At 47.3% G+C, this 25831-nt stretch overlaps 1 protein-coding gene across 2 annotated transcripts in view; it reads left to right on the top strand.

Annotated features, from left to right (window-relative positions):
* The window catches only part of LOC144797755 (cornifelin homolog), a 71192-nt gene that overhangs the window by 1161 nt on the left and 44200 nt on the right, over positions 1 to 25831 (top strand). Inside the window, exon 1 of one of the 2 annotated variants that reach the window (XM_078668516.1) lies at positions 18894 to 18989. The exons of the other annotated variant lie outside the window; for it this stretch is intronic. The gene's annotated coding sequence lies outside the window, so the exon portion shown is untranslated. Of the gene's footprint in view, positions 1 to 18893; positions 18990 to 25831 lie in introns of those variants that run through there. 2 annotated transcript variants of the gene reach the window in all.

Below are 25831 nucleotides of genomic sequence, written 5' to 3'. Positions count from 1 at the left end.
ATAAACAGCAACTGTGGCTTGTATATAATATTGACAAAGCTTCCACTTAAAGCCCTGCTGACACCACAACAATGTTGCTGCTCCTGAGTTTAAAAAAAGAAGGGAAATCCAGAGAAAATGACTCTTTAAAGAATTTACCGTCCCCATCAACGCTCACCTGGCATGACGTCATGCCGTGACTTCTCCACTAGTGAGAAGTGAGCAGCGCACATCGATGTGCACACCTGGCATGACGGAAATGCCGTAACTTCTCTACTAGTGAGAAATGAAGCAGTGTGAGCAGCGCACAATGATGAGCCTGCTGGCACTGCAGGAGCTCCTGTGCCAGGGCACGAGACAGAGCCTGATAGAGACCCTTAGGAGGTCCCCTTTAAAAAACTGCCGGTGCTCAGCGCCAGTGAGACCCGGCCCACTTAAAGCCCTGGGTACTAGGAGTCATTGATTGCTCTGCCAGTACACCTCAATCCTGTCCTTCAGTTCTCCTGGGTATTCCAGTATTAGGAGCTCCACACAGCTCCGTCAATGCACCTCAATTCTCACCTGAAGAGGTGGCCTTTGGTGCTAAGGGTCCGCTTTGGAAGCGGGGGTCCAGCATTCAAGTGAGAACCCCCAGAAAGGACCCCAATTTGTGATTCTGGGCATCTCACACATTCTCCCTGTGGGTCGATCTTTACACTTCACTTGTTGCGTTGTGAAGATTTGTAGAGCACGCTACCCCCCCCCCCCCCCCCCCCCCGGGAGGGAGCCCTGGTGCAGAGCAGGTGCGTCCAGCACAACCTGGGCCTAGTGGGACTCCCCGAAAGGACAGGTCTTCAGCTTCTTGCAGAATTCAAGTGAGAAGAAGGCTCTTGTGTTTATTGACAGCTCCTTCCATTAGGAGCCATGTAGGAAAAAACTCGCCCACCAGGCCTGGTTTCCCGTATGCGTGGGATGTGAGGAGTCTGGACGAGCAGAGGAGTCTGCAGGTTTGTGAAAGACGATGTGATTGTTGTGAACGGTCTGCAGCCTTCTGGTGAGTGTGTTTTTTTAAATCCCAGCATAGAGGGTGGTCATTTGTTCCCGCTTGCTTGTAATCAGGGCGTGCACTACGGTTTTCCTGGTGCTGTTTGGGAACCATTTGGAAATCTTCGTCATCATCTCCAAGGTATGGAGCATGGGGCGGTGTCAGCGTTGACTCTGGTGGTCCTGTTGAGTTTCTTGTTGATGAGGATCCCAACGTTCTTGTTGCGGGTGGCGGGGGTCTGTGTCGGTCCCAGCTCTGTTCCAAGGCGAAGTGCTCTTCACGAAGATCACGATTTGAGTCTTGTCGGTGTTCAGCTTTAGACAGCTGGTCTTCATACAGTGGCTGATTTCAGTCATGCAGGCATTAAACTTGATCCGAGTACTCAACGTTTTGTCCATGAGGGAGAGAATGAATAAGTGCGTGTCGCCAGCGTAGGAGAGGACGTTGATGTCATGAGGTCGGATGATGCTGACTCGAGAGATCATGTATACGTTAAAGAGGGTCGAACTTAGGGAGGATCCGTGTGTAATTGTGCATTTCCATAGATGTAAATCACTTTTGTGTGCACAGCTTTGCATGTTTCCAAACCCCAGTAGAATAGACAGAGCTTTTTCGCTCCCTGCTAGGCTTGCTCTACATGAACAACAAACAGACATTAGTGTGACCCTCCAGAGCTCTAACAAGGTATTCCAACACTAACCTATCGCACTCGCTGCTATTCCTGTACTATGATTCCTGCGCATAGTTACTGATACGTTTATGCACCTCAATCCTAACCTGCAATGCAGGGACTGGGGACAATAATGCTCCCTGTGCCCTCCTTCAAGCAGCAGGTGTGTGAGGTTAATGAGCTCCTGCTGTGAACCAATGCGTTCATGCGCCCAGACTCAACGCCTCAAGCATATATATCTTGCTGCTAGGGGTGGGCGTAAGTTGCGTAATTCAGGGTAGAGTAATCACGCGGAATTACCTGACAATTCTAAGAGATTGGGCATAACTTTGCAAGAAGAGTAATTCAGCATTTAGTGCTGTTTCTTAGCGGAAAAATGCCTGCTTAAGTCTAAAATGTGCACGAGAAGGCTGCTTGCGCTTGCTAAATGTGCTCTCATGACAGGATATTTCCCCCCAAATCACTCATAAGCAAGAGTAATTGTTTAATTATCGCTAATTCTGTCTGAAATTTCCAAAATTAGTTTGATTACTCCAATGTGATCAAAATTCTGCCCAGACCTACACGCTCCTGGAGGCACAGGTGGCGGGTGCTTGGCAGGGTGGTGTGAGGGTGGCATGCAGGATGGAGCAGGCAGTGGGGGGCATCCGGTGAGAAGCTGAGGAGGGTAAAGGGGAGCAAAAGGTTAGAAGGAGAAGCATAAGAAGAGAAGACAAATAGTAGGTCCCCCCTTACTCCGGTGCAACTTAAATGTGTACTACTCAACTGCAGGTCAGCCAGTAAACATGCCTCAGATATCTTCGACCTCATCCAACACAATGATTTAGACATCATCATCCTCACCGAAACTTGGCTCAATCCCTCCTCCACTCCTATCTTAGACCTCCTAGTGTCTCCTACCTACAACATAATTCGTCTGGACAGAGCTTTGAAGCTGGGCTGTGGCCTAGCTTGTATACATCGGAGCTCACCCTCTGTTTCTCACTCTGAGTCTTGTACGCCATCCTCCTGTGAATAGTTCTGTCTCAACATTTCAAGTAACAACCTGCCAGCATGCAAACCTCACACTTTTTATCACCCCCCCTGGGGACAATCTCCCCTTCATCGAACAATTAATGGAAATCATCTCTGGCAATGTCGACTCCGTAAAGTCCCAAATCTTCCTCAGTGATTTTAACCTTCACTGGTCTAACCTCAATGACCAAGCTGTAACACGCCTTAAATCGTCAAGTGATCATGAGTTGATTCAACACTATGACTGACCAACCCATGTTAAAGGAGAAACTCTAGACCTTATCATCACCAAAGGACACACCATCATGCTGGATACCATTACTCCTTGCGATTGGTCCGACCATCACAGCATCTTCTTTTATATTAACAGGGAGGTGTCTCTGAAGAAGGCTCAACCAAAGAAATCAAAGATCTGGAAAAGGGACTAAGCATGGGCTGAAAATTCGTTCCGCTCGCGGAATTTGTGGATTTTTGGCAATTTCGCAATCCGCAAATTGTGCGAAATTGCCAAACAATCCGCAATTCGCAAGTTCGCGATTTTTTGTTTGTTTGTTCGCACTTCAAAAATACAATCTCGCGCGCGCTGCGTTGACTTACCTTGATTCTGAGTTTCTCGAGTTGTTTTCCTCCCGTGAACAAGATGGGCGCGCCCAAAAACGACCGCATGGGTAAGTTCGCGGTAGCCACGCTGAAAAAAAACAACCCGCGAACACGCAAAAACAAAAAAATCCGCAAGTTCGCGGATTTTGCGGACCGCGAATTCGCTTTCGCACGAATTTGCATACCGCGAATTTGCAAATTTCACTCATACTAAAAAGGGACCTCTGATCTATCGATACAGAAGAACTAGCAACCCACTGTAAAGATGCCCTCTCCGCCATAGCTGACATGTCTGAGGTTCAGGTACTCACGACTTCTACAACTCTACTATATCTAGCATCATGTATTCTATTGCACCACTCCAACATAAAAATGCCTCATCTAAGACATCCAAACCTTGGTTCAACGAAAACTTAAACTCAGAACGACGCAACCTTAGGGCAACGGAACGATCTTGGAGATCCAACCCCTCCTCGGAACAGCTAAAACTCCTTAGAGAGGTTAGAAGTTCCTCCAACAAACTAATCAAGAGCGCTAAGGCAGACTACTTTAGATCCCAACTTGAATAAGCCGCTAATCGCCCCAAGAAACTTTTTGAACCAGTTAAACAGCAATCAGTGAAAGCTCCAAACTGCCATGACCCTGGAGTCAGGCCTCATGCGATGAACTGGCTGCCTTTTTTACTGAGAAATCCAGACTCGTCAATACTGAACTCGCTTCTAAGAATGCTCAATTGCCATCCTATGGCTCCGCATCACCTCCTGCCACCCCAGAGAAGCTCAAACCAATCAGCCTGAGCACCAAGAACAATGCCGCAAGGGGCACCTTTACTTTTTTCAGTAAAAGAGACATCAACAAGATTCTTTAGAGTATCAACCCATCTAATCACTTTAGCGACCCGTTGCCACCTTCCATCTTCAAAGAAATCAAGGATGTCGTCATCCCCATCTGGACAAAGATTATCAACGCTTCATTGTCACAAGGCATGATCCCAGACTGCCTGAAAGCAGCTCAGGTATCACCCATACTAAAAAAAACTAATGCAGATAGTGCTCACCATAACAACTTCCGCCCTATCTCTAACATCCCCACCTTAGCCAAACTCCTAGAAAAATGCGTCCAATCACAACTCTGTGCCCACATAGAGAACTTCCAACTCCTGGACCAGCATCAATCTAGCTTTCGGAGTGGGCACAGCACTGAATCGTCTCTGACTCACGTTATGGATGACATTTTTAAAATGCCTGACCAAATTGAATCTTGCCTACTAATCCTCCTTGAACTTTCCTCTGCGTTTGACACTGTCAATCATGACAACCTCCTATGCATTTTGAAGAACAGGATGGGCCTCTCTGGTCGGGTGTTGCAATGGTTCTCTTCCCTCCTCTACAATAGATCACAAAGAATCAAGGTTAACCACTCTCTCCAGTTTCCATGGGGGTCCCCCAAGGATCCGCCCTACCTCCAATACTCTTCAACTTGTTCTTGGAACCTTTCGCTAATACACTAAATTCCATGAACATTATTTTCCAGATGTATGAGCATGATACGCAACTCTATCTGAAAATATCCTCACCAGATAGCCTCATATCACTCAACACTACTCTAACGTCTACTCAAAACTGGTTAACCGAGAACCACCTCCTGCTTAACACCTACAAAACAGAATTCCATCTCATTTTGCCTCCGAATCACATCCCCAAGTTAGACCTTTGGAAGAACCACCTCATTGCCTTCAACTGCTCCCTCCTCGTCATTGACTCAGCCGAATCTCTCGGAATCACCCTGGACAAGCATTTAAATATGAAGATTCATATCAGCAATGTGTGCAAGGGAGCTAACCACTGATGAGGACACTCAGGAACATCAAACCTTTCCTCCCTCAAGCTGATTTCAATCGCTTGTTTTGCCGAGACTAGATTATGGCAGTGCTACGCTCTGTGGCCTCCCCAAATATACCCTGGGCCCACTAAGGGCATCATTGAACGCTGCTGCCAGACTGTTTACGGGTACCAAATGAAAAGCGCACCTGTCCCCAGTTCTAAAATCCCTTAGTGCCACTATCGGCCCGCACACCAACCCCCCAATAATCATGTTGTACATCAATAAATAAACAGACAAGACAACTTGTTGTTGGGAAAAAGTAACTGCAGGTTTATTAGCATACTTATGCCAAAACATGGTGGGTTAACTTACAGATGATCCAAAGGCAAGCCGCCCCTCGCAGCTTGCCACCTGATAGGCCAAGTGGTTTACACGTTCACAGACGGGTTCCAGCGGATACTCCCTGTCCAATATATAGGGAACCTTGTTGACACACTATCTTTCTAGTCGACACCATCCTGGTGTATATATCAGGGTCTCAAGCGGTTAGCAGGGTCCAGGCTGTTTACGGGTACCAAATGAAAAGCGCACATATCCCCAGTCCTAAAATCCCTTAAGTGGTTGCCCTACGAAGCACGAATACAGCTAAGGATTGCGTGCCTGTGTCACAAAGCCCTCCATTTCAAACGCCCCAGTTATCTAGCGCAAAACTCGAACTATCTGGAGGTGGTAGACCCTCAAGAAGGGCTAACTCTTTCCTCCTGAAACCACAGATCCTTCGCAAAAAGAGAACTTGCCACAGAGCATTCTCCCGCACTGCCCCAAAGACCAGGAACTCTCTTCCACAGGAAGTATGCACAATCCCCTCCACGGTTGCTTTCAAATTGGAAGCTGAAAGATTCTTTATGAACAAATTCTTGCCTTAATTATCTCTGGATCATCTGTTCTAAGGCTTTGGTCTTAAAAACTTACGACCTTGTACCAATTATTGTTTTACTTTTTATTGACCCTTTGGTGTTGTAAATGTTTGGTGTATTATTCATATTTGATGCCGATACTGCAACTTATTACCTTCCTTCCCTCTTATTGTAAAGCGCTCTGATATCCTTTGGGATCATGTTTGCGCTATATAAAACTTGGTAAATAAAATATAAATAAATCAATACATTTACTTTTTATTTGAGCATCTTTCGAACTTCTTTGTCCTCACACGAACTTCTCAAAAGCAGTAGGTTTGTGTAAGTTCAGGCATTACCTGGATACATTTGTGTGGACAAGCTCACACCTCACACACACCCTGACGCACTATTGTCTCGTTGTCAAGGTGACTCGCACGTTCACTCTTGTTGGATTATTGTACACATTTGGTGTCAATATCCACCTTTCTTAGAATTCACAAGTAGTTCAAAGGAAACTCTTGTGAAGACAGCCGCAGATAGTTGTATCAGTGTTTACACGGGTGTAGTGTTTTTTCTTTTCATGTGGGAAGCCCTTTCTGTTCTCTCCCCACTCTTACCTACACAGGAGTACATCTTTGACGTTACCCCAGGCTGGAATGAACTTTACAACCATTTGTAGAGGAACACACACCAGAAACCAGCAACTTATGGGTGTTCGTCTACTTTCAAGGCATCACAACACCTACTCCTTTCCACTGTGTGCAGATACTCACACACTTCAAATGACACCAGGCTCTCACAAGTACACTAGTGAGTAAATCCATTTGTCTGTGTAAAGTCACATCTTGTAAATAACAAAATACATGTTATACTCGTACGAAGAACAGCTGTGCACCTACATTCAATTCAAGTGCGTTCACGGGACCAGGAAGAGGCCCCATGTACATAATCCCAAGTTAATTAGGAAATATTAATGTACTTTTACAAATATGTAAGAGTAGTTGTGCAATTCGAAAGAAATCTGACCGAAATGAAGGAAGGGGACACAGTTTTGATGCGTCCTGTGCCCTCTGGAGGTGTCTCTGCACAGGGGGTTCACTGAATCTAAAGAAACATGCCTAACAATGAATGTAGATTAGACTCATACTTTTCAATTATACGTATGATCACACACGAACGCAGATGGAAAACTCCGATTGCGCCGGACTGTTTTAAATGGAAGATACAGTTCCTTTTCCAAGGGTCTCCCCAGGCCTCTGTCCTGGAACCAGGCCAGGGCCTGTGCACGCTAGCAGCACGGGGTGTGGGTTGGGGGGGTCGCATAAAGGGGTGCTCCTTAAGGAACTAGAAGTGAACACTTGTCTTTGCACAATAATCTAATGTTTTCACACAAGTGCAGTCCTGTGTGAAAACGGCTGCCTGTTGTACTAACGCAGTACAAAAGGGGGTGGTGATGGACGGAGCATCTGAACCAATCAAACACTCACACCCAGTCAACAGGCACTGGGTCAGACTGATTTGCATATGGCCATGTCTGAACTGGGGTGGCAGAGTGGGCTAAAGAACGGTGATGGATTCAACCCAGATCTTTTGACTGGGGGTGAGTGTTTGTTTGGTTCAGATGCTCCATCCATCACCACCCCCTTTTGTACTGCTTTGTTCGCCATAAGTTGGCAGGGTATGCTTGGACGTGAGTCCCTTGCTCACTTTGCCACTGGATTCAAGCAAGCCGGGCTGAAGACGGCTGAAATGCCAGAAACCGGTCCTCGGAAGCTTGTTTCCGGTCCAGGGAAGGCATGGCTTGGCAGTTCGGGCTGGACTGTTCCCATGAGGCACAGGGTCAGACTGATTTGCATATGGCCATGTCTGAACTGGGGTGGCAGAGTGGGCTAAAGAACAGTGATGGATTAAATCCAGATCTGTTGACTGGGTGTGTTTGTTTGGTTCAGATGCTCCGTCCATCACCACCCCCTTTTGTTCCAGCCTGTTGTGCTAACAGCTGGCAGGAATCATAAGTGGGTGCACATTTATCAGTAAATAAGAATGGAAATATTCTAGTTGAAATTGCTCTCTCTGCCAGAGATCACACAGCACATAAGTGTGGAGCTGTTACCAGAAGCCACGCCTCCCGGCCGGTTCCCCCCATCACTAAGCAGCGCCTTTTTGATGCGTGTTACTGTCTTGCCACCCAGCAACAGCTAGCAACAGGGCCCAGGCGTGAAACACCCATTGGACTCAAAGGGCTTCAGCCCCACGCCCGTCGTGTGTGTCCGCCCGGGCAGAGACAGCTTCCCGGGCACACACACAGCTGTACCCGAGCAATTCACAGGTCTTTAAAAGACCATTTGCATGTTAATGAGACTTCCTTGTTGTTTCACCCCTTCTAGGAGCCCCTGAAGCTCGACTCAGCCTATTGCTTAAAATTTCAGCCCCCCCAAAAAAAATTCTTACCCCCCCACCCGAAATTTGGCTCTAGTTGCTCCTCTGACAGGGTCACTATAGCGCCCTGACGACCGTGCCTGACCCGGGGAGAGGTGCTTACGTCTAAGAGCCGAGGCGTCCCCCGGGGGCAGGAGGGTCCTTAGAGCACCTGCGCACTAGGGAGAGGATTAATGGAATCACGGATCAGAGGGTGCACCCCTAGAGCAAGAAAGAACCCCTTTTTGTCAGCGTGTTGGGTGGGGTAGGGTGGGTTTCAGCCACAGACCGTGACATGGCTGGCATTTCATATTAAGTAAGACAGTCACCTCGCAAATATTACACCCCCATCAGACATGATCCCACTGCAAGGTTGAGAACACAGATCGTTTTAATTGTTTCTACTGCCGAAACACAGGGGTGCATTACAAAACTTGAGGCTGACTTCCTAATAAACAAAGACCCGAGAATCCCTTACTTCTATACCCTGCCAAAAATTCATAAAGGAATCTCCCCACCACGGGATAGACCCATAGTTTCAGGGATCAATTCACTTTTGGAACCATTTTCTAAGTTCTGCGATCACTTTTTACAACCTTAAATGAAAAAGACTCCTTCCTATATCCAAGGCACACAGGATATACCGAACATAATAAAATCACACATCAGATAGACCTATTGGTCACCCTGGATGTAGAGGCACTTTACACAAACATAGCACAACAAGCGACTCTAGAAGTCAAAGAAAATACTTTACTAGCAGAGAGTGGACCCCGAACACGCCCATCAGTTTCATAATGGAGTGTGCCACTTTGGCCTTCACTGAGAATTTGTTCCAATATGGAACACAGTGGTACCAACAAACCCAGGGTACTTCCATGGGAAGTACCTTCTCTCTCAGTGTAGCTTGCCTGTACATGTCACACTTTGAGGAACAACACATCTATAACACAACCAACCCATATGACTCCAACATCCTCCATGGCCTAGGTATACAGATTGTATCCTTGGGTCCGATTCACTGAACTAACTTAAGACAAAATCCTAAACTTACTACCATTTTGGTATTCACAGAAGGCACTTGCTCATTTTGGTATTCACAGAAGGCACTTTACTCATTGATGAGTAAGTGCCTTCTGTGAATACCAAAGAGAGTAATTGCTAGTAAGTTTAGGATTTTGTCTTAAGTTAGTTCTGTGAATCGGGCCCTTTGTTTTCTGGAGCAGAGATGTAACAACTTGTGAAACCTTCTGCACGTGGGTCAATACTCTTGACACATATTTGAAATTCTCAAAGACCTTCACAGATAAGGAACTACCATTCCTGGATCTGATGATAAAGAAAAGGGACAATGAGATAATAGTAAGGTACATACAAGCAGCCAACAGACAGAAACAGTCTGCTACTTTACAGCAGCCACCATCGAAAGCTCTACGTGATAATTTGTCTTATGAACAATTCTTATGTATATGAGGCAACTGCAACATAGTGAAGGATTTTGACACACAGTCACAAACATTCGCGGAAAATCTAGGGATCAGACAAAACCCTAATCACCATGTAAAAACAGCACGCAAACGTGCATAGAATTGCAATAGGGAGGTACTGCTAGAACCATGGATAAGACAGCAAGAAGATATCCTAACTTGTGTCACTCCCTTTAAATCACAATCCAACCAGATATACAAGATTATCAACAAACATTGGCCAATTTCAAAAATATAAAAATAAAAATTCAGTCTATCTAATCACCTATCCATGTAGAAAACAGTGGGCCAGATGTACCACCCTAAATTGCAGTCGCAAACGGCCAATCAGTTCGTTTGCAACCGCAATTAAGGGCATGCCATGTACAAACCTCATTTTACTAATCAGTAAAGTTTACCGATTCGCAAAATTAGGTTTGCAACTCGCTATTAGGAAGGGGCGTGCCAAGTGAGTCCCTTCCTACTTGCGACTCGCATTTGTATGTATGAATGTTTTGCAACCACAATTGCGGTTGCAAAACACTCGCAATTTACCACCTATTTCAAGTAGGTGGTAAACCATTCACAAACAGAAAGGGGTCCCAGGGATCCCTTCCCATTTGTGATTGGGTTAAGAAATGAGACAAAAAAGTTTCATGTTTCATTTTTTTTAAATGCATCCCGTTTTCCTTTAAGGAAAACAGGCTGCATTTTTTTTTTTAACTGTTTTATTTAAAAGCAGTCACAGACATGGTGGTCTGCTGACCCCAGCCGGCCACCATCCCTATGTGTGTTAGCCATTCCTAATGGGGTTGCAAATTGCGTCTGCCTCATTAATATTAATGAGGCGCACAATTTGCAGCCCCATTAGAAATCGCAAACAGTGTCTGAGACACTGTTGTACATCCCAATGTGCAAGTTGCAAATTGGTGAGTCGTACATCTGGCCCAGTATGTGGGAATGACTACACGTCCTATTAAATTAAGAATCAACGAACACTGCAGCACAATCCGCTGCAAAACGTCCAACACAAAAATGAGTATGCATTTCCTCACTGGAGGGGGGAGGGGTCACACACCAGATTGCCTACAATGTATTATACTAGAATCACATCCTAATATGAATAAACAAGTATTGTTTAGAAAAGAAAAAGAACATGAATGGATCTTGCGCCTTTCCTCTAATACCATCGATCTGAATGATGACATTCCGTGGCATGAGATGTAGGTACTCCTATCATTGGTTAGACTAGATCAGACCAGGCAGGGACCTAGGGGATCACCAAACACTGTGATGCAACTTGTGGTGATTAACCCCTTTGCTGTGGCAGCAATTCCGCCGCAGCGCTAGGGGGGAGGGGGCCGCGCGGTGCTCCCATGCTCGTGACGGAACCGCTCCGTCACGACCCTCGGGCGTGCTGTGCTTGTGACGGAGTGATTCCATCACGGCCCCGCCCGCTCAATGGAACATCCCGCGCAGGCGTGAAATCAGCGCCGCGCCGGCGTGAAATCAGCGCCGCGCAGGCGCGCCGAGCGGGCCGTGACGGAACCGCTCCATCACCAGCACAGCGCGACCGAGGCTGGTGACGGAGCGGTTCCGTCCCCAGCATGGGAGGGGTTAAAAGACCCGCTCCATCCACAGACACGCCATCGAACTCTGGAACCTGCTCGACACAACTTCACCAGACGTCGCCTTCCTCACGGAAACCTGGATGAACGCCTCCTCTGCACCCGACATCGCCATCGCCATCCCAGACGGATACAAGATCACCCGGAGGGACCGCATCAACCAGACCGGAGGAGGCATCGCCATCGTACACAGGAACACCATCCGCATCACGACCGACTCCAACGAAACCTTCTCCGCCACTGAGCACCTCCACTTCCAGATACACGCCGACCCAAAAACAACGCTCAGAGGCACACTCGTCTACAGACCCCCGGGACCACGAACTCAATTCAGCGACGACATCACGGACTTCATCAGCCCGCACGTCCTCCCCTCCGCTGACTACATCCTCCTAGGGGACCTCAACTTCCACCTGGAGAACAGCAAGGACCGCAACACCGCCGCCCTGCTGGACAACCTCGCCAACCTCGGACTCAAGCAACTGGTCAACACCCCCTCCCACTATGCCGGCCACACGCTTGATCCCGTCTTCTCTTCCAGCAAGCACATCACCTTCAGCCACTCCACCGGACTTCACTGGACCGACCACAGCTGCGTCCACTTCAACTTCAGAAGAACCACAACCCACCACCACCCGCAACAGGTTCCTCACAGGAGCTGGAGCAAGATCACCGCTGAGCAGCTCACCACCTCCCTCAGCCAGAACCCACCCGCCAGCACAACGGACCCCAACGAAGCAGCCCGCAACTTCACACTGTGGCTGACCACCTGCGCCGACGACCTCGCGCCACTGAAGAACCCTCCCAGCAGACCCAGAAGCAAGAAGGCCTCCTGGTTCACCAACGAACTCAAGGACTCCAAGAAGAACTGCCGCACCCTCGAGAAAGCCTGGCTCCGCGACCAGACCACAGACAACATGACCGCCCTCAAACACGCCACCCGCAAGCACCACCAGCTTAACCGCACCACCAAGAAGAAATCACTAAAGGAACGACTGGACAATAACGCCCACAACAGCAAGGAACTTTTCAACATTGTCAAGGAGTTCTCCAACCCCAGCACCGGCAACAACGACATCACTCCTTCACAAGACCTCTGCGACTCGCTCGCCTCGTTCTTCCACCGCAAGATCGCCGACATCCACAACAGCTTCGACGCACCATCCACGCACCCTACCGTCAAATCAACGCCCCCCTCCGCCACCCTCCGCACCTGGACCACGGTGACCACCGAAGACACAGCCCGCACGATGAGTACCATCCACTCAACACCTCCTTCAACACCGCCGCCTTCCCGGAGAGCTGGAAGCATGCCGAGCTCAGTGCCCTACTGAAGAAACCAACAGTGGACCCCACCGACCTCAAGAACTTCCGCCCCATCTCGCTCCTCCCTTTTCCTGCCAAAGTCATCGAGAAGACCGTCAACAGACAGCTGGCCGCCTTCCTCAGGACGAACGGATCCCTCGACCCCTCGCAGTCCGGGTTCAGAGCCAACCACAGCACCGAGACCGCCCTCATCGCAGCCACCGACGACACCAGAGCCCTGCTTGACAACGGGGAAACAGCGGCACTCATCCTCCTGGACCTCTCTGCAGCGTTCGACACTGTCTGCCACCGCACCCTAGTTCAACGCCTAAGCAACATCGGAATCCACGAGAAGGCACTGGAGTGGATCATCTCGTTCCTCGCCGGAAGAACACAGAGAGTCCGCCTCCCCCCGTTTCGATCCGAGGCCACCGAAGTCATCTGCGGCGTACCGAAAGGATCATCACTCAGCCCCACCCTCTTCAACGTCTACATGAGACCTCTTGCAGCCATCGTACGCCAGCACAACCTCAACATCATCTCCTATGCCGACGACACACAGCTGATCCTCTCCCTCACCAGAGACCCCGACACCGCCAGAACTAGCCTACACGCAGGGATGAAAGACGTCGCCGAATGGATGAAGAACAGCCGCCTAAAACTGAACTCAGACAAGACGGAAGTCCTCATCCTGGGACCATCGCCCTCCGCCTGGGACTACTCCTGGTGGCCCCCCGCCCTGGGCACCGCACCCAAACCAACAGACCACGCACGCAACCAGGGCTTCATCCTGGACTCCTCCCTCTCGATGACCAGACAAGTTAACGCCGTCTCCTCATCATGCTTCAACACCCTACGCATGCTCCGCAAGATCTTCCGTTGGATCCCGACCGAAACCAGGAAGACGGTCACCCAGGCGCTCGTCACCAGCCGACTGGACTACGGAAACACCCTCTATGCCGGAACCACAGCCAAGCTACAGAAAAGACTCCAACGCATCCAGAACGCCTCCGCCCGACTCATCCTGGACATCCCCCGATGCAGCCACATCTCCGGCCACCTGAGGGACCGGCACTGGCTCCCCGTCAGCAAGAGGATCACGTTCAGGCTCCTCACCCACGCACACAAGTCTCTCCACGACCTGGGCCCCAAATACCTCAACGACCGCATGACCTTCTACATGCCCACCCGTCATCTACTTTCTATAAGCCTCGCCCTCGCCGCCGTACCACGCATCCGAAGAGCCAACGCCGGAGGCAGATCCTTCTCCTACCTGGCGGCCAAGACATGGAACTCCCTCCCAATCCACCTTCGGCTGACCCAGGACCATCTCGCCTTCAGGAAACAACTCAAGACCTGGCTGTTCGAGCAATAGCGGACCCCCTCCCCCAAGCGCCTTGAGACCCTTCCGGGTGAGTAGTGCGCTATCCAAATGCTATGATTGATTGATTGATTGAAAGACGCACTCACCAACACTCTCACTCTGTCTACCTCATAATAAACCATCAGTGGTTGTGACTGTGAATACATCTTGGGGAGAGGAGTTGGCCTAACGGCTAGGGCGGTCAACCTCACCTCGAACCGGGTTCGAGTCACGACAATTACGCTGAACATCCTGTGATTCTGGGCAAATCACTTAATCTCCCTGTGCCTAACAAAAAAAAACGAATGTGTCCTCATGTAACACAACTGGTGCAATGTAAAGCGCTCTGATACCCAATACCAGGTCAAGTTGGCGCTACATAAAACTCCGTAAAATAAAAAATAAAAAAATCTTACGAAGCAAATAACACATTGTATTGGGCAGCCCACATAGACATTGTCTTAATAACATTATAAACTGCTTCTCTCCTAGACAGCTGGACAGAACAATCCACCCATCGAACATATAAAACCAACTCCTATTGTTTGCAAAACCTTTTTTATATTGAGGATGACCGAGCGTACTGAAGACAGAGACCTTAAAAAAAAACCCATAGAGGCCGTTCATTTGAACACCTCAGTAATGATGATTTAACCGAATTGACCACCCACCCATCAAACAACTGCCCTTGCTCGAAGACCAGCAGAAACTGTTTCCAATTTTAATCACGATTTAGACTTTCACACTGTGAACACGGTTCCAACAACCCCCATTTTTAATGGTTAAAAATAAGTATCTGAAGCCCAAGTATGTATATTGACAATAGGTTAAATTACAGTGATATGCTGGCCGCCACTTTGTCTTGAATTTTTGTTCCGAAAGAACATAAAAAACAGACTAAACCAGTCCAGTCAAACTCAAATCCCCGCTCTAGCGTTTGGAAGTAGGGCGTGCACTACGCCGGCAACACCAGTTCTCTCTTAATCTATCATCAAACTTTGTCAACTGTTCTGCATTGGTCGTACAACTGGTAAGACTAACGGTCGATCACAACTTTAGGGCATGCAATGGCCGATTTCCCTCCGACCTTTCAAAACGCCCCACCTTTGCAAGGTCCGACACCACTAGTAATTTGGATTTTATATTTGTTTCACTGAGTATCTGGGATTACATGCTGGATTTTGGGGTGTCTAATAGGGGTGAAAGTGATCACTATCCTTTGGAATTGTGGGTTGATGTTACTTTGTTCAGTGAACCCCCTCCTTTAACATTAACTGAGGTTTCTAATATGAATCCATGTGATGTGTTTCATGTCAGTAATAATAGGCGTGTACTGAAATGATGTCATGTACTCGAACATGGAAATGCACTGGCAAATGTATATTCAACCTTTGACTCGATTTTTGGGTCTTTAGATGATTGCTCCTTTTCAACCAACTGTTATGATAAATTCATTGAACTCCACCATATATTTTTTGAAAAATTAAAAATATGTTTGACAAAAATGCCAAGGAAAAAACAACAAAATGCGAGGATGGGGTGCCATGGTAAATTATGGTACGATCACTCATGCAGATTAGCAAAGAGGGAACTATTGTTAGCAATAAAGACCAAATCGAAGGATGATGTTAAAGCAGCCAGAGAAACCTATAAGTCCACCCAAAATTACTCAAAAAGGACATGGGAGGAGTCGATTTGGGCAGAGATGCTGGTTGCAGCTAAAGTGAAAGACAATGTTGGGTTTTGGAGGTTAGTGGCCAATGGGTCTCATGCAGGTAGAATTGTGAAGGATGTCTTTTTAGATGAGTTGACTTGGGTAAACCACTTTTCATCTCTTTACAAACAATATGATAACGGGTCTGATGTCACTCCTTGGTCCCCTCCACCAATTGAGTGTATGAATTTCACAATTGACGAGACAGAAAGGGCAATTGCTGATTTGAAAAGTAGCAAAGCCCCTGGTCCCGACAAAATACCGGGTGACCTGTACAAACATGAGGTCGAAGTTTGGGCCCCATACATAAATCATCTATTTAATGCCCTGTCTAGTAAATGTCAATTCCCTGATAGTTGGCGTGCTGCGGAGGTTGTCCTAATATTTAAAAAGGGCAGCAGGCTTGTTCCGTCGAACTACAGACCGATTAGCCTGATGGACATCCTGCAAAAACTCTACTCCAAACACCTACTGTTTCGGATTAATGATTGGCTTGAGGAAAAAGACATACTTACTAAATTCCAAGCCGGTTTCAGGGGCAAGATCAGTACCATAGACCAGGTTTTTAGATTCTGTTGCATATACTGGAAGTATGTGCACATTAGGAAGGGTCGCCTGTACGTCGCCTTCGTGGATTTGAGGGCGGCGTTTGACCTTGTTCCTCGTAACCTGCTGTGGAGGGCACTTAGTGAAGCCGGTCTTCCTGGATGCCTTCTGGCCCAAATAGTCCATCTACATGATGAGAATCATGCTAATATTAGGTGGGGACCGAACGGGGAACTGACACGCGATATCCCCATAGAGCGCGGTGTACGCCAAGGATGCGTTCTGGCTCCCACCTTATTTTCGCTTTTTGTTAATGACATCCCTGACTATCTGAACAACTGTGCTAGCGATTCACCAAAACTCAATGGGGAGTTGGTGCCTGCGTTACTTTTCGCGGATGATACCATCTTGATATCGCAAACTAAGAAGGGTCTTCAGGCCCTTCTGAACTCCTTTAGCACATACTGTATGAAAAAGGGCCTAGAGATAAATGTTAAAAAAACCAAATGTATGGCTCTAAATCCACCCAAGCCTGATAGAGGGACCTTAAGTTTGGACGGCCAGGTCCTAGAAATAGTGGATAATTTTTCCTATCTGGGGGTAGTGTTAGACTCAAACCTAACCTGGAAAGACCAAATCGAGAAAAGTAAAATGTCCTACGCCCATAATGTTAGACCAATTATCAGTAAATTAAATGCTTGCTCAAGCAAAAGTGTTACACCTGCACTTGAGCTATTCAAATTCAAAACTCAGTCTGCTGCCCTTTATGGGGCTGAGATATGGAGGCCATGGTCAAAGGACAGCTTCTACGGATTGGATAATAGATTCATGAGATCAATCGTAAGGGTCCCCATAAGTACACCTTTGATACCACTCCAAATTGATTTGAATTTTAGAAGAACTGATAATCATACAATTTTAAGACCACTAATGTTTTGGGTAAGACTATGGTCTACCCCTGAATTGATTGACTATAGGAAAGGACTCCAGGAGATAATGGGTCTTGACTCTATGCACTCCATCGTATGGCTCAAGCACATTAAAAAATGGTTTCTCATCTTGGGCTTACCACAGTTTTGGGAATGTCCGGAAAGGTTACCGTCTAATGCAAAACCTATGGTGAAACAAGCATTTTGGTCCTTTATCTCCATTCGCTTAGTAAATGGTAATAGTCTTGGCTTCCTTACCAAAAAATGTTTAAACTTCAAGGACGAGCCCCTTTTTGAGGCTTTTCTGGACGAGATTGAGCCTCCGCTTGCGAAGTCTCTATTCTTGAAGTTTAGGTATGGGAATCTTATGACAAGCTGTAACGTTGAACGCTGGTCTAAGAGAAATGGTGATGATAATGACCTTACACAGGGGAAGTGTGTAATGTGTTCAGGCTCCTATATGGAAGACGAGAGCCACATCCTTTTTTTTTGCCAAGCGTATGACAAAGCAAGAAAAAAGTGGATTAAACCACTGTGTAACACCCTAGGAATAAGAACATGTTCCCAGGCCCATAGGATTGCAAAGACTAATAACCTACAAATTGTTGTATTCGGTATTAGTAGATTTCTCCTCTCAGTTTATTTTGCTAGAAGGAAGGTTGGTCAATTATTATGAAAAGTTAAACCATGTACTTACTTTGCCAACCAAATGGTGTATGACTTTGCCCCTCGCTATCAAAATGCATATGGTGATATAACTCATTCTTTTTGTATACATGTATTCTTATTTTGTACGGAAGATAGTTTTAGCACATTTCTTTTAAAAACATATAGGACATATTTTAAATTGTATTATGTAATATATGTGTTGTATAATATACTATATGTTTTATATGTATCTTTTATGGCTGGAATAGTCGAAATAAAGATCAATCAATCAAATAACACATTGTATTGGGCAGTCCACATAGACATTGTCTTAATAACAGTATAAACTGCTTCTATCCTACACAGCTGGACAGAACAATCCACCCATCGAACATATAAAACCAACTCCTATTGTTTGCAAAACCTTTTTTATATTGAGGATGACCGAGCGTACTGAAGACAGAGACCTTAAAAAAAAAACCCATAGAGGCCGTTCATTTGAACACCTCAGTAATGATGATTTAACCAAATTGACCACCCACCCATCAAACAACCACCCTTGCTCGAAGACCAGCAGAAACTGTTTCCAATTTTAATCACGATTTAGACTTTCACACTGTGAACACGGTTCCAACAACCCCCATTTTTAATGGTTAAAAATAAGTATCTGAAGCCCAAGTATGTATATTGACAATAGGTTAAATTACAGTGATATGTTGGCCGCCACTTTGTCTTGAATTTTTATTCCGAAAGAACATAAAAAACAGACTAAAGCAGTCCAGTCAAACTCAAATCCCCGCTCTAGCGTTTGGGAGTAGAGCGTGCACTACGCCGGCAACACCAGTTCTCTCATCATCATCTCTATCATCAACAGGTTAAACACTTCAAACCAACCCGTGCACCGACAACATCGAGTCGGCACACGAGGGGGGGTCGTGAAGAGAGCTGGTCCTGTCCAAAATGTAAGTACGGCATAGCCGACCTCGCATCGCCGAACGGGACTCCCTCTATTCTGAACCCAAAAGGGTTAATTGACCCAGACATTGGTTTTTTCAGCACTCAAACGGCGTGCTATTGTGCATGACACGAGGAGGCTCAAATTTTACCCGATTGGGGTGAGTTACCAACTGTGATGGACTTTTAATACATGTTGTGTTCCTCTTGTGGGGTTTTTATGCGTACAGGTGACATAATTTGACACAAAGCATGCGATGGGTGCGAACAACAAAGCACGCGTTTGGTGCAACAAAATACTCACGTGATTCACAATTTTAGCAAATTGTCATCAACATTGAAAATAATGACTTGGAAGTGTGTAATTGTATTTTTACTGTTTAATATAATGTTTCCGAACTACAGGCCATTGCTAAATAAATCAAAATCAATACCAAAACTAAGGTATGCGTGATTGGGAGCAAATCAATGAACCTATACATTAAAAGGGGTGCTCCTTAAGTAACTATGGAAATATTCTAGTTGAAACTAAATTTGTTCACCGAATACAAAATAAATAATGATGAAAACTAAAAAGACGTGCATTAAACTTAATGTAGACAGATACTGACGGCCTTGTTTAAAAATAAGAAAGTCCCATTAAGCCGAGGGCGTAAATCCCCTATTCAGTTATATAGCGCACTGAATATTCTTTAGGCGCTGATATGAATATAATGGATCTCTGCACAGTCTGCAGTCATCCACAGATCTATGGAACAGTCCGAAGAGCACAATCTGTAGACCTGCTACTTTAGTGATGACTTTGGCAGAGACGGCCGCTCCCAAGGACACCCATCAATCACAGACCGGTTCTGCACTCTTTCATGCCTGCCGGGGGTGAAGATGTTGACGTGGCGGCTGTTTTTCAGCGCCAAGACACCCTTGGGTGAGTGAACGCTTTATAAATACACGTGATGTTATGGACCTGCTTTGATGATATGGTAACAGGCATCCGCCACACATCACACAGCGCGTCAGTGGGGAGCTGTGACTGGAGGCCACGCCTCCCCGCCTGCTGCCCCTCATCTCCAAGCAGCGCCAAGTGATGCTTGTTGCTGGCTTGTCATCGAGCAGTGACTACCGACAAGGTCGGTTTAGCGCCCTGAGGCGCATGCCTGTCCCAGGGGAGAGGCGCTGGCACGGGAGAGGCGCTCACTTCTAGGAACCGAGGCGTCCCCCGGGGCGGGGAGGGTTCTTGGAGCACCTGCGCACGAGTCACCGGATTAATGCAAGCAAAGGTGCAGCCGTAGAGCGAGAACAACCCCTATCCGCACTCAAAACCTAAACAAAGATACAAGCAAAAAAAAAACTCGTAATACGGCAGTGGCTAAAAATATCTGTGCGGCCTCCCTCGCCGGAATCACGGAGTCCTGTTCCGGTGGAGCCGCCGGGACTTTGTGCCTGTCTTGGAGGCCACACACGGAAAGGTTCTGGAGACCTCACCTGGATACTGTGCCTCGTCTGGATATTTGTATCCAGTTCTAGAAGCCTCTTCTGCAGTTTTGTGTCCAGTTCTGGAGGCCTTGTCTGGAGGTCTCTATCCAGTTCTGGGTTCCTTTCTAGAGTTTTGCGTCCAGTTCTAGATTCTTCATCCACAGTTTGTGCCCAGTTTCTATGGCCTCATCTGAAATATTACGCACATCCGGAGCAGTCCTAGACGCCCCATCTGGCTTTTTGTGTCCAGTTCTGGAGGCCTCATTTGGAGTTGTGTCCAGTTGTGGAGGCCTCATTTGGAGTTGTGTCCAGTTGTGGAGGCCTCATTTGGAGTTGTGTCCAGTTGTGGAGGCCTCATTTGGAGTTGTGTCCAGTTCTGGAGGCCTCATTTGGAGTTGTGTCCAGTTGTGGAGGCTTCATTTGGAGTTGTGTCCAGTTCTGGAGGCCTCATTTGGAGTTGTGTCCAGTTCTGGAGGCCTCATTTGGAGTTGTGTCCAGTTCTGGAGGCCTCATTTGGAGTTGTGTCCAGTTCTGGAGGCCTCATTTGGAGTTGTGTCCAGTTCTGGAGGCCTCATTTGGAGTTGTGTCCAGTTCTGGAGGCCTCATTTGGAGTTGTGTCCAGTTGTGGAGGCCTCATTTGGAGTTGTGTCCAGTTGTGGAGGGGCCTCATTTGGAGTTGTGTCCAGTTGTGGAGGCCTCATTTGGAGTTGTGTCCAGTTGTGGAGGCCTCATTTGGAGTTGTGTCCAGTTGTGGAGGCCTCATTTGGAGTTGTGTCCAGTTCTGGAGGGCTCATCTGGCGTTTTGCGTCCAGTTCTAGAGGCCTCATCTGGCATGTTATGCGCAGTTCTGAGGCCACATCAAGAGCAGTTTTAGAAACTGCATATAAAATATTGCGTCCAGTTCTAAAAGCCTCATCTGGAGTTTCTATCCGGTTCCAGGGTCCTCGTCTAGAGCTTTGTGTCCAGTTCTAGATTCTTCATCCAGAGTTTGTGACCAGTTTCTAAGGCCTCATCTGAAATATTATGCACATCGGAAGCTGTTCTAGAAGCTTCATCTGGAGCTTCAAGTCCAGTTTCTGAGGGGTCACCTGGAATGTTATGCACATTTCCGAGGTCACACCTGAGGCTGTTCTAGAGGCCTCATCTAGACTTTGTGTCCCGTGGCCTCACCTGCAATGTTATGCACATCTTGTTCTACCTATAGGCCTCAGCTGGAGTACAGTGCAGTGTTCTAGAAGCCTCATCTGGAGTATTGTGTCCTGTTCTAGAGGCCTCATCTGGAGTATTGTGTCCTGTTCTAGAGGCCTCATCTAGAGTATTGTGTCCTGTTCTAGAGGCCTCATCTGGAGTATTGTGTCCTGTTCTAGAGGCCTCATCTGGAGTATTGTGTCCTGTTCTAGAGGCCTCATCTAGAGTATTGTGTCCTGTTCTAGAGGCCTCATCTAGAGTATTGTGTCCTGTTCTAGAGGCCTCATCTGGAGTATTGTGTCCTGTTCTAGAGGCCTCATCTGGAGCATTGTGTCCTGTTCTAGAGGCCTCTTCTGGAGTATTGTGTCCTGTTCTAGAGGCCTCATCTGGAGCATTGTGTCCTTTTCTAGAGGCCTCATCTGGAGTATTGTGTCCTGTTCTAGAGGCCTCATCTGGAGTATTGTGTCCCGATCTAGAGGACTCATCTGGAGTTTAGAGTCTAGTTCTAGAGGACTCGCCTCAAGTACTGTGTCCAGTTCTAGAGTCACCATCTGGAGTATTTTGTCCAGTTCTAGAGACCTCATCTGGAATGTTATGCACAAATCTGAGGTCACACCTTAAGCAGGCCGAGAGGTCTCAGCAGGAGTATTGCGTCCCGGTCTATAGGTCCATCATCTGGAGTCTAGAGTCAAGTTCTAGAGGACTTGTCTCAAGTTCTGTGTCCAGCTCTACAGTCCTCATCCTGAGGTTTGTGTCCAGTTCTAGAGGCCTCTCTAATGTTTTGCACCATTCCGAGGCCACACGTGGAGCAGGTCGAGAGGTCTCACCTGGAGTCAGCAACATGCGCTCCATTTATTCGATCACTTTCATTAATGTTACCCATAGGCACATGGTGCTCACTCTGGAGTTCTTACTCACTCACTCAAGTAATTGCTCACTCACTGGTTCACACACTCGAGACCAGGGGTGGAAGCTCTGGTATAATTATTTTAAATTTCACTGCAGTTGATAAAAGAAAGCAGGCACCACAGGCCCACATATGAAGCATAACAAAAATTATCAAAGAGTGCAACATGACATTGTTATGACCTTGTAAAATGATAATAGCGTAACCTCAATTAAAAAAAGCACTTTTATTGCTAAATCTGGAGGAAGCCTGGCATACACCTATGTCATACCCTACTTAAAAAAAAAAAAAACACCAATAAACCAACCACAAAATTATCGCTGCAAACTGACAAAGCCTTTCTGTCCAGTAAAAGTCACGCATGGTCGGTGATGCCAACTTACAAGCAACTGAAACCACAACCCTACCTGCAAGAATGCTTCAGAGACCACTACAAGCGGAAACTAACGTCCCTGGGATTGGGGTCCTTTTCGAACAAAGATCTCACTCCAAAATGGCTACAGACTTGGCCAACCCTGGTCTGCCGTCTCTGCGGTAACGGAGCAGAGTCGCTATTACATCTATTATGCAGCTGCCCAGCATTATATCATTTAAGGACATCACTCTTAAGGCCAAACTTAAGAGAAACTCAAATCAGGACCCGCAGAGCGGCCGTCATTAAATGCCTTAGTGGTTCCTCAGTCCAACTGTCTTGTGAGACTATCACATTCTTGACACTACCAGCACAAGATCTTGAAAAGAAGGAAGCAGCAAAATAAGAATTTGGAAAGAAGGGCCTAAAGCAGCCAGCCTTGAGTCCTTTTTAGAATCTTTTTGCCCTGCCCTTCTTTCAAATCTCTCTTTTAGGACAAGCATTATATTTGAAATAGGAGGCATAGACACACTCATATCATTACACGATCTTGGATAGAAAGCCTTAGTGACTTAAGATTCTGGAAAGAAGGTCATCACGTAGCCGGGGCAAACTCCCTCCAAAATGTTTTGCACTTTCTCCTCTCCCCCGCCTCCATCATCTCTAGCACTTTACTTGAAATAGTTCAAGTTCAAGAATTTGTATAGCGCGCTACTCACCCAGAGGGTCTCAAGGCGCTTGAGGGAGGGTGGGTGCATTACTTATCGAAAAGCCAGGTTTTTAGTTGCTTTCTGAAGGAGAGGTGGTTCTGTGTAAGGCGGAGGTGAGTGGGGAGAGAGTTCCAGGTTTTGGCCGCTAAGTAGGAGAAGGACCTTCCTCCCATGGTGGATCTATGGATGCGCGGAATTGCGGCGAGGGCTTGATTGGATGATCGTAGCTGGCGGGTGGGTGTGTAGAAGGACAGTCGTGTGTTGAGGCATTCGGGTCCTAGGTCGTAGAGGGCTTTGTGTGCGTGGGTGAGGAGACGGAACGTTATTCTCTTGTTGACGGGGAGCCAGTGGAGGTCTTTCAGGTGACCGGAAATGTGAGCTTGACGGGGGATGTCCAGTATGAGTCTGACTGAGGCGTTTTGGATGCGTTGGAGTTTTTTCTGTAGTTTGGCTGTGGTTCCGGCGTAAAGGGTGTTTCCGTAGTCCAGTCGGCTTGTGACCAGTGCGTGGGTGACTGTCTTTCTTGTTTCGGTGGGGATCCAACGGAAGATTTTTTTGAGCATGCGTAGGATGTTGAAGCATGAAGATGAGACGGCGTTGACTTGTCTGGTCATCGAGAGGGAGGAGTCTAGGATGAAGCCCAGGTTACGTGCGTGATCTGTAGGTATGGGTGCTGTACCCAGGGCCGGTGGCCACCATGAGTCGTCCCAGGCAGAGGGGGATGATCCTAGGATGAGGACTTCCGTTTTGTCTGAATTTAGTTTTAAACGGCTGTTCTTCATCCATTCGGCTACTTCTTTCATTCCTTCGTGTAGATTGGTTTTGGCGGTGTTTGGTGAGGGAGAGGATCAGCTGGGTGTCGTCTGCGTAGGAGATGATGTTGAGGTTGTGTTGTCGCGCGATGGATGCGAGGGGACTCATGTAAACGTTGAAGAGGGTGGGACTGAGTGATGATCCTTGTGGTACGCCGCAGATGACTACGGTGGCCACTGACCTGAATGGGGGGAGGCGGACTCTCTGGGTTCTTCCGGCAAAGAACGAGATGATCCAGTCCAAAGCTTTTCCTTGTATTCCGACGTTGTTGAGGCGTTGTATGAGGGTGCTATGACAGACTGTGTCAAAGGCGGCGGAGAGGTCAAGTAGGATGAGGGCAACTGTTTCTCCGTTGTCCAGTAGCGTTCGGATGTCGTCTGTGGCAGCGATGAGGGCGGTTTCGGTGCTGTGTTTGGCTCGGAAGCCAGACTGTGAGGGGTCGAGGGAGTTGTTGGATTCAAGGAAGGCGGCGAGCTGACTATTGATGGCTTTCTCAATGACTTTGGTAGGGAATGGGAGGAGTGAGATGGGACGGTAGTTCTTAAGTTCAGAGGGGTCTGCTGTGGGTTTTTTCAGAAGGGCGCTGAGTTCGGCATGTTTCCAGCTTTCCGGGAAGGTGGCGGAATTGAAGGAACAGTTGATAACATCGCGGAGATGGGGTGCGATGATGGAGTCTGCTTTGTTGAAGATGTGGTGGGGACATGGGTCGGTTGGTGAGCCTGAGTGGATGGAGTTCATCAGGCGGATGGTGTCTTCAGTAGTGATTGGGTTCCAGGCGTAAAGGTTGTGAGAGTGCTGTTTTGGTTCGGAGGTGGGTGGAGTGGTCTGTTCTTCGGCTTGGTTTTCAAAGCTGTTATGTATGTCGGCGATTTTGTTGTGGAAGAAAGAGGATAAAGAGTCGCAGAGGTCTTGGGAGGGAGTGATGTCGTTGGTGCTGGCGGTGGGGTTGGTAAATTCTTTGACGATGTTGAATAGTTCCTTGCTGTTGTGGGCGTTGTTGTCGAGTTGATCCTTGAATGCTGATTTCTTGGTGGATCGGTCAATTGGTGGTGTTTGCGGGTGGCGTCCTTGAAGGTGGTCAGGTTGTCAGTGGTTGGGTTTTTTCTCCAGGTTTTCTCGAGGGTACGACATAACTTCTTAGATTTCTTAAGGTCATCATTGAACCAGGGGGCCTTTTTGTTATCTTGTTTGATCTGGTGGTTTTTCAGGGGTGCTAATTCATTAGCGCTGTGGGTGATCCATTGTGTAAGTTTGGTGGCAGCTTGGTTTGGGTCCGATGATATGGTAGGAGGGTTTTGGTTAAGTGATGTGAAGAGTTGGTCGGTGGTTATTTTGTTCCAGTTTCTTCGAGGAATAGGATGTGGGGGGTTGTGGGTCGTGGTCTCTTTGTAGCTGAAGTGAACGCAG

Source organism: Lissotriton helveticus, chromosome 12 (genome assembly GCF_964261635.1).
Source record: "Lissotriton helveticus chromosome 12, aLisHel1.1, whole genome shotgun sequence".
Taxonomy (NCBI): Eukaryota; Metazoa; Chordata; class Amphibia; order Caudata; family Salamandridae; genus Lissotriton; species Lissotriton helveticus.
The sequence above is the reverse complement of the archived record's forward strand: the minus strand, read 5'-3'. Positions and strand labels throughout refer to the sequence as shown.